Here is a 13934-nt window from a genome sequence, read left to right on the forward strand (position 1 = left end):
TCTGAATTTTAAAAGAACTAGTGAGTGCCAGGCACGGTGGCTCATGCCTGCAATCCCAGCACTTTGGGAAGCCAAGGTGGGCAGATCACTTGAGGTCAAAAGTTTGAGACCAGTCTGACCAACATGATGAAACCCTGTCTCTACTGAAAATACAAAAATTAGCCAGGCGTGGTGGCAGGTGCCTGTAATCCCAGCTACTTGGAAGGCTGGGCAGGAAAATCGTGTGAACCAGGGAGGCACTCCAGCCTAGGTGATAGAGACTCTGTCTCAAAAAAAAAAAAAAAAAAAAAAAAAAAAAGAAAAGAAAAGGAAAAAGAAAGACTACATTTTATTTTCCTGGATGGTCCCCAGCTGATAGAGGAATGTACAATTTATTGCCTTGTACCAGTTCCATTTTTTCTCAGGGCATCTTTTATTGGCTCAACTGACTTGGAAGCTTGTTTAAAGTAGGAATTACCTCCTCACTTAGCCCTGCACCTACTGGCTGGGGTGCCTTACACATTGTAATTGATCAGTATGTGTGTGATGATGATTGACCATTTGTAGTTCTGGAAATAAATTAGTTTATCTTCCTGTTTTCAGAGTTAGAATTTCAAAACATTTCTGGAGAGAAGCTATCTTAATCTTCAAGCCCTCCAGGATAGGAAATTCTTCAAATGTTTAATTGTTAGATGTCTGCTTGTGAGCCCATGCCAGAATCTCTTTCCTGGCAAGAAGTGCTTTCCACATAGACCTGATGGTAGGGAATTGCACAGAGAGGAAATGCTTGGATCTAAGAAGAATGATCATTTTGACAATATATAATGGAACCTGATTCCCAAATAAGTTCTTGCTGTTTTCCAAATAACCCAATTATTTGACTGATCTCACGTTTAATTCATTATTTCTCTTCCCCAACCTGGTTTTCTTTGTGTACAGAAAGAAAACCTATTTGTTCAATTCATATGAAAACTTTCTTATAAATATACTTGACTGGAATAAGCTCTCCCCACAAAAATTAGAGGTGTATTAAAGTTTGTTTTCAAAGATATAATATTTTGAAACTGTATGGCCTGTCATTTCTGCCTTCCTTAGCCATTAATGGCTAGAGTCCTTCAGGCCTGGTGCTCATGCTTAAGGCTCTATGTCTACACTGATGGGGGCAAAAAGTGCCTTAGAAGCACGAGCAGGTGGAAGTGGGATTTAGTACACCACCATCTATCTGGTATCCAAAGTGTCAGGAGTGTCCTCTGCACTGTGTGCCCAATGCCACAGCTCTTTCCTGACATGCAGGTGATCCAGTCTCAATAACTGGGTTGTTGTCTTCTAGTTCCTGATTTTTTTTTTTTTTTTTTTTTTTTTTTTTTTTTTTTTTTTTTTTTTTTTTTTTTGAGATGGAGTCTTGCTCTGTCACCCAGGCTAGAATGCAGTGGCACAGTCTCAGCTCACTGCAACCTCTGCCTCCCAGGGTCAAGCAATTCTCCTGCCTCAGCCTCCTAAGTAGCTGGGATTACAGGTGCCTGCCACTGCGCCTGGCTAATTTTTGTATTTTCAGTAGAGATGAGGTTTCACCATCTTGGCCAGGCTGGTCTGGAACTCCTGACCTCATGATCCACCCGCCTCAGCCTCCCAAAGTGCTGGGATTACAGGTGTGAGCCACCACGCCCGGCCTAGTTTCTGTTTTTTTGTGCTGGATCTAGTGGAGTCCCATCTTGAAATGCAGCCTGCTTGAACACTTACTGGTTATTATAAACCCTATACTTAGAGGCTGGGTAGCATTCCCTTTAGCCCCTGGCCACTCCTCCCTACTACCACCCCTAGATTGGCCTCTATTTTCCCACACACACTCCTGTCTCCTTGGACACTGCAGTTTTCTATGTCACTTTCAATACTGGTATATGAGCTATCAGCTACTTCCCTTCTATCTGGTGGGTTCCTGGGGCTCTTGTTCTCTCTGGTTCTGACCTCCTTGCCTTTCTCTTCTGCTGAGGTATCTATACATCCATTTGCCAAGCCTATGTCAGGTGTAATACTATGGATCATCACATGAATTAGAAGTCAAACAATAAGGAACTCCCCCCCAACCACCACTGTTTCTAACATCTCATGGGGAATGTTGGGTTCTTCTAGGGGCCAAGATCATCTGCCCTGTCTGGGGAAATGCACTAGCCCTTTCTCTAAGGAATTTAGTTCTCTCACTCTCGTTTAGTGATGATTACCTATTTCAACCTCCAAGATCTTACTTTCAACCACACAGTTGCTCCATTCTGACTTTAACATAATAGCACTGATTTCCACATATAATGTATGGAATTGGTCTTCTTACTTTGACATTACCCCTTAGTAAGTAAAAATACAACAAAAAAAATCTTATTTTTCAGGTTATATCATGTCATAAGCCAATCATTTGTAGGTGTTATCCAGTAACACTAATAATATGCTAACCTATTATAATATTTATAACCTATATAACTATATAATAGTTATTATGTGTCAACATTATTTTTCATGCTATTTATATATTAACTCACATAAGTAAGTCTCACAGAAATCCCATAAAATCGGTTTTATTATTTTCTCTATTTTATGCATAAGAAACTGAGAAAGAAAGCTCCATCCAGCAACTTTCCTAAGCTTGGTAGTAAAGCCAGTTATAGGACCCATGTAGTTGAAGTTTAGAGCTCAAACTCAATCATTATTCTCCGCTACTTTTTGCAGTTAGAGCAGTTTCTCTCCATTTCTTATCCTATCTTTATTCCCAACAGGTCTCCCAGAACAAAGGGGTGAACCTCTTCCTAGTAGCGTTCTCACATGGTTAAGGGCTCTGGAATCTTATAGTCCTGGACTCTAGTCCTAATTTCCCATATATAAGTTGTGTGACCCAGATAAATTACTAACCTGAGTCTTCATTTTCTCAACTGCTGCTTTTTCTTTTTCCTGACACCACTTCTGACACCAAATAGTTGTCCAACAATTTTTAATTCTGACACAAACTATTTGAATTTAGTGCAGACCTCACAAGGCAAGGGCTCAGAATCACACTGCCCCCAGCTGCAAATCTCATGACCTACCTGTACTTCTGACCAACAGGCTATAAGTTGGAGGTTCCCTCTACCCTCTCCTCCATTTCAACAATTCACTAGAGCTACTCACCAAACGCAGAAAACACTTTACTAAAGTTTATTGGCTTATTATAAAGGATATAACTCCAGGATAGTCAAGTGGAACAGATGCATAGTGTAAGGTATGGGGTACAGGAGAGAGTTTTCATGCCCTTTCCAGAAATACAACCTCCCCAGCAGCAAAGGTCAGGGTTAGGACTGAAAAGTTCCAACCCTCTAATTAGCAATTAGATTTTATCCCTCAGGAGATTCCAAGGGTTAAAATCCTAAAGGAGTGCAGAGCCAGGAACCAAGAACAAAGACCAAATATGTATTTTTATTATATCACAACAACATAAGAGGCAAAAGACTATTTATCTCATGGACTTAAATTAGATAGACTGTGAAATAGGATTGACGCAAGTGGTACACTGAGAAACCTAAAACAAATGTTTTTTTTCAAGTAGCCCCATGAGCTGCTCTACTTCCTCATTGCCACTGTCATTTCTGCATTGCTCCATTGTAAGTTATATCAAGCACAGGACATGTATCAGCAAGTTATTTGAGAATTCCTGGTACACTTAACATCAGGTGATCAAATGCACTATTGTTCCAGGTCATGGGTGATATGTCTCTCAAGCATGAAAAGCAACAAAACCAATTATGAGGTTTTACTTAGCACTTATTGCATGCAGCCTGCTGTATCAGTCATTGGAGATACCAAGATGTTCAAAATCAAAGTGCCTTGTTGAGTCCTCTTTCTCCATCCCCCAGTTAGTTGACCTCCAATTTGTCCTAACATTCGCTTTAGAACTTTTCCTCAGCGTCCACACACTTATTGGTGTCTGTAATATCATCTGCACCCCATCATTTGTCTGTTAAAATGCCCATCACTATTTTTAAGTGCCTATCTCAATGCCATTTCCTTCAGGGTGTCTATTTCTCCAGGACAACCCTCTTAGCAGAATTACTTTTTGCTTTCTGCATGATCATGCAGCACCTTGATCGCTTCTGGCTTTAATTATTGAGAGTTTTGTGTGCAAGCTTTATTGGGCTTTCAGATTGAAAGTTCTTGGAAGGCAAATGTATCATCCCACTCATCTTCTAAATAACCCAGTGTTCTGTACAGAATGGACTGGGAATGGATGTTCATTGAATTAAATATATTCAAATCTAATCAAGCATCACCAGCAGAGATCAACTATAGTTATGAACTCCTTCCTCTGACTTAAGCCTGCCCTATTTGAGAGCTAGTGTTGACTCCAGCATTTTAGGAGAGTTTAATTCCACAGATGATTAATCTCATTTTTGTATGTGTTGATTTTTCCTAGTTTTCCTCGCAGAGGGTAATTCACTTCTAAGTTTCAGGAGCACTTTATTGTAGCCTCTCGTTTATGGACTATAATAATAATACCCATCATTTATTGGATGCTTATTATGCATCAGTCACTGTGTTAAGTGCTTTATGTAAGTTCATTGATTTAATTTCCACAATAGCCCTGTGAGATGTGGACTTTTGTGTTTATTTTTAACATTTTTTGGCCTAATTGTACAGATAGGAGAACTAAGATTCAGAGAGATAAATGAAATTTCCATATGCCTGGGGGAAAACTTAACCCTTAACAATTTTTCTCTCTGACATTATTCTCTTGAGCATATTGGGTTAGGGAAGCACCTGCTTTAAAGACCAGTCATGCAGGAAGGTCAGGTTCCATAACCCTATTCACACCAAAAGTTCTACCCATTCCCAGTAATTTCTCCTTCCCCATTGTCTCATTTCAGGTAGGCATCGACACACTTCCAGATACAGCCTGCTGAAGTTATAACAAGAATTTGCAGATAAAGAGAGACATTTTTTTTTGTGTGCTGCAGCCTAAATTCTCAATCAACGATACAGATCATGCATTCAAAAGAATTATGAAGAATGCTGAGACAATGAAAGCTTGAAGTATTCAATGCCATTGTCATGTAGGAAATGGAATCAAAACCTTGAGGAAAACATAACCCAGGCAGATTGAGAACAGTTAGAAGAGTCCCTCAGATGGGAAATATCCTGAGCCAAGTTTCAGAGACAGCAATGCACCTATGCCTTTAGGGGTACAAGAGCAGTGTTTTTATAGAGAAATAAGAGGAAGATGTTATTTGAAGAGTGGGCCAAGATTATGAAAGTACACAGAATGGCAAGATAAAAAATCTGGTGTGCAGTGTCTGTTTTCAGAAGTTTATTTCCCAGCAACACGATTTTCACATGTAAGGAACCCATAGCTTAAAATATGTTTGTTTGACTATCAGGAATTAAGAACTTCAGGTATGATTTGTAGTTCCTCGAAAGCCAACTAAAGGCCATTCCTACTAGGCTAAGAGGAAGAGTTCTTTATCTTAAAGTTTTCTGAGCTGTACAAATTAAAAGTCCATTATTTTATTAAAAAATACACATTAGTAAATATTCAATTTTCTAAGCCTGAGGCTGAATTCACCAGCATATGGTTACTGCTTAAACTCACTGTCATAACCATGCACATGCCAACCGATCATTTATTATTGTGTCAGCCATAATACATTAGTAGTAAATACCTGTAGGATCAGCAAAGTTATCTTTAGATTACACTGCAAGCTACATGAAAATGAAGACCATATCTCTAATTTTGGTACTTAGACTCAGCCCCTATTGCCAAAGTTGCCATTCTAACATGCATTAAGCATGTCCCTTTTCAATAAATCCTGCAGAGAAAGAGAGAGAGAAAGACATATTTGTTATGAGGAATTGGCTCACGCAATTATGGAGCCTGAGAAGTCCCATGATCTGCCATCTGCAAGCTACAGACTGAGGGAAGCTGGTGAGGTAATTCCATCTGGGCTTAAAGGTCCAAACCAGGAGAGCCAATGATGTAAACTCCAGTCTGAAGGCAAGAGAAGTTGAGAAGATGTCCTTACTCAAACAGGCAGGCCAGAAAAAAGGGTCTCTTTTCTCTACCTTTTGTTCTACTGAAGCCCTCAACAGAGTGGAGGATGTCCACCTATCCTGGAGAGGGCAATCTACTTTATTGGATCCACTGATTTAAAGGTCTCATGCAGAAACATCGTCACAGACACATGTAGAAACAATGTTCAATCTAGGCACCCCATGGCCTGCTCAAGGTGACACAGACAATTAGCCATCACATACTGCTTTCCATATCTGGCTGCAATTGACTTTGAACCCAAAAGCCCAGCTATATCAACTCTCTGCAATTTCCCATCTCTACAGATTTGCATATGCCATCTCTTCAGCCTGGAAATACCTTTTCCTAAAAATATAACATGTTTCAAAATGATTTTGTAATTTATTCAACATTTATTTTATTTCTTGTAGTTACAAATTGATTAAGCATTTATTTATTTTATGCTTATTACTGAGTTTGTATAAGTCTCAGAAGAGTTTGCTAAGAAAGATATTATTAGTACTCCCATTTCATAGATGAGAAAATCAAGGCTCAAAGATCTGAAGGTATCTTTCTAAGGTAACAGTCCACAAAGTGCTAGAGCCAGAATATGAACCCAGAAATGTGTGTGTTCTAAACTTTTAAACCACATCACTTGTTGTGCAAGAATGGGAGGCCCCTTGGAGGAGCAAAATATAATCTTACTGCAGAACTCAGATTTCACCACTGCCTGAGGACTTGTAATAATGAACAACACATGTCTGGGGAAATTAATCTAGAAAATCTCTCCCCCTAGGGAATAAGTAGTTGCGTTTTTCTCACCTGAAAATTCTTTCCTCTGAGATGCCAGTAGCAAATGCCTTTTATTTGGTGGATTCAGCTATAAGCATGGCTCTCGGTGCCCAATAGGTCTAGCTGAATATTTGGCACATTACCTGAGATGCAGCAAGCTCATAGATTTCCTTTCCTCCCTCCTGTCTCTTGAGAACAGCTCTATTCACACAGTAGTATGTCTCATCTCTTCCAACCTCAGTGTTTTAAATGGATATGTCAATATGACTGCATAAAGGCTCACAAGTCACCAGAGAATTGGCAATTCCATCTGCAATGAGCCCTTTACACTAAGGCTGAAGAGCTAGGGTATGATGTACCAGAAGAAAAAGAAATGAAACCTAGAGTAAAATCATTGTTTAAAGCAGCATGACCCAAGTGTGTTCCTTAGACCAATCTTGTGACATGCTCTGTGAAAAAAAGTTGCAATTGATTCATCATAAATTTTATAAGTTTTATGAATACTGCTTACTAAATTCCTATCTTAAAGATTCATACTTTATGCTAGAATACTAAAGTCTCTGAGAAGTTCTGTAATATGGACTTTAATCCAAATTTCTGAATTCATTTGGGTGTAGAATGTCTCTTTCCTCATCTTTGATTTTCATCATATCTATTAACAACCCACAGAATTAACATTCTGTGAATCACAGTTTGGGGAACACTGATTTAAAGCAGCTATTGAATTGCCTATTTTTAGACTGTCTGGTTATATCTAGAATCATACCACTGGGAAGAAGCAAAAGTTCAACTTATAAGTCCTTTGTATTCATAAAATGGTTATAAGAACAGCTGGCTCTTTCTTTTCAAATGCTTTCTTAAACTGCCCACAATCCAAGCAGCTACCAGCACTGACAGTCCTGGAACAGACAGCACTAAGAATATGTCCTAAGCACAGTCCTAGATGCCATCTTTCTTCCTATAAGAAAGTTTCTTCGTTGATGCCTCTTGCCGGTGTTGCTTCTTTTCAGTAGTCGAGTTCAAATTGTTTGAATAGAACTATTAGAATATTCACCTAACTGGTCTGTCTGCCCTCAGTGCCAGCCTGCTCTAGTCCAAATGGAATATGCATTAAAGACCACTTTGTTTTTCTAGAGGAATATGATGATCAAATATGTAAACAAAAATCAGGTTATCTTGCCATTCTATCATTTTCTGTATAGTGACTTGGTAATGACATTGTCTCCTCATGGTTACAGTGAGGCTGCTATAGCTCCAGGCATCAGTAATATTGAAAGAGAAAGTTGTTTTCTCATTATTAGCATATGAATTGTGTTCCCTTAAAATTTATATTTTAAATTCTTAACGATGAGTAGCTCAAAATACGACCTTATTTGAACATAGGGTTGTTAAAAAAGTAATCAAGTTAAAATAAGGTCATTAGAGTGGACCCTAATACAATATGACTGGTGTCATCATAAAAAAGGAGATTGTTGGACATAGAAACAGGCATATAGAGAAAACACCATGTGGACATTAAGATGGCCAACTAAAAGCTACGAGAAACTTGAAAGAGGTCCTTCCTTTACAGCCCTCAGAAGTAGCCAGCCCTACTGACACATTGTGGACCTCTGGTCCCCAGAACTGTAATACATTTTTGTTGCTTAAGTCACTCAGTGTGTGGTAGTTTATTACAATAGGTCTAGAAAACTAATACACTTCTTCTTATTATTAGTTTGGAAAATCTATCCCAGAAATACCTTAGAAGCTTTCTCCATGCTTAAGTCAACCAGTAAAAAGGAAAACACAATGACTGGCTTAAATCATTACCCAACCCTGGAACTGGGGAAAAAAATATAAAATTCACTTTTCCTTAGCATATGGGAAAGTGAATTCTAAAAAAATAAAAAAATTTTAAAAATTAAAAATAAAAATAAAGATTGGTCAACATGATACAGGACAGAGAAATGGCTTTAAATGGCTTTTGAAGCAATTACATCTATCAGGTATTAGGCACCATGCAAGACACAGGACTTCAAAGACACATGAGGAAAGAATTCCTGTTCTGAGTCCTCAGGAAATGATATTGAAAAAGAAGCACCTGAGGAAGCAGAAGAAAAGCTAGGAGTGAAATGTGGCATGGAAGCCAATGAAGAGAGCTCCTAGAAGAAGGGAAGATCTCCAGTGCCACAAAGCAGACAGGTGAGATGAGTACTGAGAAGAAAATATTAGATTTGGCATTTAAAGAGTCAATGTGATTTCACTAAGAATAATTTCAGCCAAGTGGGGTGTCTTATACCTGTAATTCAGCACTTTGGGGAACCAAGGCACGAGGATTACTTGAGCCTACATCAAAATCAGCCTTTGAGCAACACAGTGAGACCCCCCATCTCTACAAAAAATAAAAATAGCCTGGTGTGGTGGCACACACCTGTAATCCCTGCTACTCAGAAGGGAGGCTGAAGGGGGAGGATCACTTAAGCCCAGGAGTTGCTACAGTAACATGATTGCACCACTGCACTCCAGCCTGGGCAACAGCAAAGTATATACTTCATGTGACAAGATTTATGGGGTAAAGAAACGAACTCAGTGGAAGAGAATTGCGGAAAAGATATTTCAAGTCCCATGCCTAAAAAACAAATATTTGCTGTTAATTTTCATCATTCAGGGCAAGCACTTCTTTGCCATTCATTTGTTTCCTTCTTTATGAAGGGAGTTAAGTTAGTGCCATAGCCTTGGCCTCTTTCCGCATCTTTCCTTATTCCACTTCGGTGGGCTACAGTGCGTTATCTGAACAGCCATGCTTTCTTTATCAGCTCTTCCTTTACCTCTTGGGAACAAGACAGCACATGCAAATCAAGTTTTCCAGTTGCATATAAGTCTCTCTTACATAGAGGGCCTGCTCTGGCTTAGAATTTCACATGACTCAGTGGGTACATCTTTCTGCTGAGGTTAACTTCATAGGTTAGCATAATTGGTAATGAAGTGATGAGTGGCCTCCACCTATCTTATGCTTTGTCTTATTTCTTAGTGGTTTCAAATATAAAGTAGGGACAAGAGGTCCTATTTAATGGTCTCTCTCCCCCCACGGCCATATACATAGCTACAGAGATTGGATGTGCCTCTGGAAAGCTTCTTCTGCAAAGAATCGCTCAAAAATCAATCCAGGTGTCAGCGTAACATAGCTATCATTGCGTTCTCCATCCCATGAAATAGCAAAAGTGTTCAAGAGATTCCATAGTTTGTGAAAAACACTTGATTGGACAATTTGACTACCCTTCTACCTCCCCTCGTTATTAAGCATAAATTACAGATTTACAGTGCAGATAGTTACTACTATGCCTCTAATTAATGGCAGTTAAATCAGTAATTCCTATAACATTTAATAAAACCAATTTATTGACTCATAGGTAGTACCACTTCTATTTATTTTCATTTTTACCCAATACTTCAAATCTGAGTAGAAGTTGTCATAAACAGAGTAATAAGCAGTAAAGATGGACTGGTGACAGGATGAAAATGAGAAATACATGAATGGTTTAAGACTTCCTGAAGAAAAGCAGCTGGACTTGAGTGTCTTCAGCTTCTTATTCATGAAATCATGTGTACATGTTCTTGCCAAGAACCCATCTCACTCAAATCGAATTCTGCTGTTTAGGTACTTACAGAATTCATACATATCTCTGCCTGAGCCTTTCCAAACTTCCAATCCCACCTCCAGCTTTCCCATTCTGATTTCAGGCATTTACATTACTGAAGCAGCTGGAGGCTACACAGATTTCTAAGACAAATGATCTTTCTAGGAAAATGTAACCAAGATTAAATCAAGACTGCTCATTATAAGCCCAAAACATTAAGCACATCAATGTCCCCATGAGCGCCTCTGCATCAATCAGGATTTATCACAGAAGTGGAACCACTGTGAGTGATATAGAGTAAGGAGGTATTACGAGGATTATACTTTAATCTATACAGAAGCTGAAGGAAGAGGCCATGTATCTGGAGCTGATTCTAAGTAGGTATAGATCAGCCAAACCAGCATTTGGGAAGAAAAGATGAGTGTGGACAACAGCAAAGGCAAACCATAATTCACAAAGATGAACTGAAACCTGCAAAGAAAACAGAAACCTCGGAGGAAAAACAGGAACACACATCTTTCAGCACCTGTAACCTGGATTCGGTAGATGACATGCAGGATAAGCTGGTTTCCTTTGCCTTGGGATTGCAGACACATTGGTTGAGGACTTAGAAAAGCTGAAAGGGGAGTCAGTGAGAACTGCAGTCACTGGAGCTTCAGGTGCTGCTCCATGCCTGCAAGGTGAGTCATCAGGTCAGCAACAGCATGCATGAGCTGTCCCCGGGCCAAATGCCATCCATCAACCTTCTGAGAATAAAAAATACACTGCCTCGCATTTACCTCCAAATCTCTCTGGTGACAAATATTAATGGGACTGTTAAGGGAAGAGGATTATGGAAAACAGATTCTGTCTATTAATATTGCTACATAACAAATCACCACAAAATCTAGCTGCATAACTAGATCTCACAGTTTTTAAGGGCCAAGGATCCAGGAAGTGCTTGGCTGTATGTCTGTGGTTTGGGATCTCTCCTGCACTTACCGTAAAACAGGGTCTGGCTTTGGAAGAGCAGGAAGGTGGAGCAGTTGGGGACTGCAGTTGCAGGACCTCTCTGTGTGGTCTTTCCATGTAAGCTAGTTTTGGTTTCTCCAGGGCAGCTGGGCTGCTAACATGGCTGCAGGCTTCAAGAGCAAGTATTCAGTGAGGACAGCAGAAACTGCATGACCTTTTACAATCTAGCCTCAGAAGTCATATGGCATCACTTCCAGGATGTTGCATTCTTTAAAACCGTCATAAAAGTGTACCCAGGTTCAAAGGAGGAGGAATTAGTGTCTACATCTTGATGGAGGAATCGTAAGGGTCTGGAAGAGCATATGGAATGAAAGATATTGTTGGCATACATCTTTCTTTCAACGTATCTAGCCAGAAGATCCACACAGAAATCAGCATCTGAATTTTTTCACTTTATTTTCCAGTAATTCTTAGTCAAACAGTAACAATAAATACCAGATAAATGTAAATTCTGTTTGTAGTTCTTGACACAATTAGGATGTATTCCTAAGTATGATTATGATAATACATGCTATAAATATTATTCCTAACATTGAGACAACAATATCTAGGGATGAGACAGAAAGAAAAATGAAGCCCACATTAAAATTACTATATAAAATTTTTAAGTAATTACGGTTTTAACCTCTCTGGGCTTCGGTTTTCTCAACTATGAAATGAAGACACCCTACTTAAATGACTTATTTCATCTTCCATCAGTTTCCTAAATCTACAATAAAGAAGACCATATTTAAACACTCTCTACAAGATGAAGAACTTTTTTTTTTAACAAAATGAACAAGAAAACCAGTTTTTAGGAATGATGTATTTGATTGCTTTTTCCTAGATTTGAAGTTTACAAGTGAGACATTAAGAGCAATATTAGGAAATATAACTGAATCTCTGAATCTCCTTCCAGTGCTTCTGATTTTCAGACATGTACGGTGCTTTTTATCTACAGAAAAGTAAAACATGATTCAAAGATAAACCAATTTTGAGAAATGGAGATGGATTAATAAAATATTTACTGTTCATAAAAGAAAAGAAAGCTTCTATAATTCTCCTACATTTCTCTTCATTATAACCCTACAGAATGTTTGCTCATGTGAGTCACAAATGAATCTTGGGAAGAATCTAGCAGAGGGTTTTGATTAAATGGTATGTTGAATAAACAATGCTGAGACATTTTAATGAGGTCACATAAAAAGGCTGTGTGGAAAAGAAATATTTTAAAAATCACTTTGAGGCTCTATCCTTACACCATTTCCTGGAGAACTGGGCTCTATTTCTTCTCATTGTACTATTAACCAAAGACTTTAAATCCTCTCACTGATTTTGCTATCATGAATGATCCATGGCTCCTTGGCACATAGATTTCCATTTCTGTGTTTCTGAAAATTATTGAGGCTCATCCTAATGAAATCAGATAAATAAACACCCTGTTTAAAGCTAATGGCATTTAGTTACTTCTTCACATAAGTCAAAAACAAACTTAAATAATAGGCCTATAGCTCTTTATGAAACAATGCCAAAATATTGTTGCTCGTCTATGATACTTGCTGATGGCTACAGAGCCAGAGGTTTTACAAAAGTCAATCTGAAGGCTTGGCATGGTAGCTCACTCCTGTAATCCCAGCACTTTGGGAGGCCAAGGCAGGCTCACCACTTGAGGCCAGGAGTCCAAGAATAGCCTGGCCAATATGGCAAAACCCTGTCTCTACTAAAATTACAAAACTTAACTGGTGTGGTGGCACATGTCTGTAATCCCAGCTACTTGGGAGGCTGAGGCACAAGAATCGCTTGAACCTGGGAGGCGGAAGTGGTTGCAGTGATCCAAGATCACACCACTGCACTCCAGCCTGGGTGACAGAGTGAGACTCTGTCAAAAAAAAAAAAAAAAAAAAAAAAAGCCGGTGCGCTGGCTCATGCCTGTAATCCCAGCACTTTAGGAGGCTGAGGAGGAAGGATCACGAGGACAGGGGATCAAGACCATCCTGACTAATGCAGTGAAACCCTGTCTCTATTAAAAATACAAAAACAAAATTAGCCAAGCATGGTGGCGGGTGCCTGTAGTCCCAGCTACTCGGGAAGCTGAGGCAGGAGAATGGTGCGAACCTGGGAGGTGGAGCTGGCAGTGAGCGGAGATTGTGCCACTGCACTCCAGCCTGGGCGACAGAGTGAGACTCCATCTCAAAAAAAAAAAAAAAAAAAAAAAAAAAAAAAGAAAGAAAGAAAAGAAAGAAAAAAGGTGAGAGGAAGGGAGGGGAGTCAATCTGAGATTTCTGAGACCAAGAAACAAAGACTTGGGATGTTAAATATATGCACCAAACTCATATAACCAATTGGCAATTGAATCTGACCTTAATATGATTGGCTTGTAAATGCGATAGGGCTGACAAGAAGAAGGATGTTAGTCCCTATGAGGCATGGAAAGAAGGGAAAAAGGAATCAAACATGACCAGAACCAGTCTGTATGGTCAAAAAGTAGTTAAATGTTGGCACTGTGGATTTAAGAGGTAGAACAGTTAGAGGTG

This window comes from Rhinopithecus roxellana, chromosome 5, assembly GCF_007565055.1.
Source record: "Rhinopithecus roxellana isolate Shanxi Qingling chromosome 5, ASM756505v1, whole genome shotgun sequence".
Taxonomy (NCBI): domain Eukaryota; kingdom Metazoa; phylum Chordata; class Mammalia; order Primates; family Cercopithecidae; genus Rhinopithecus; species Rhinopithecus roxellana.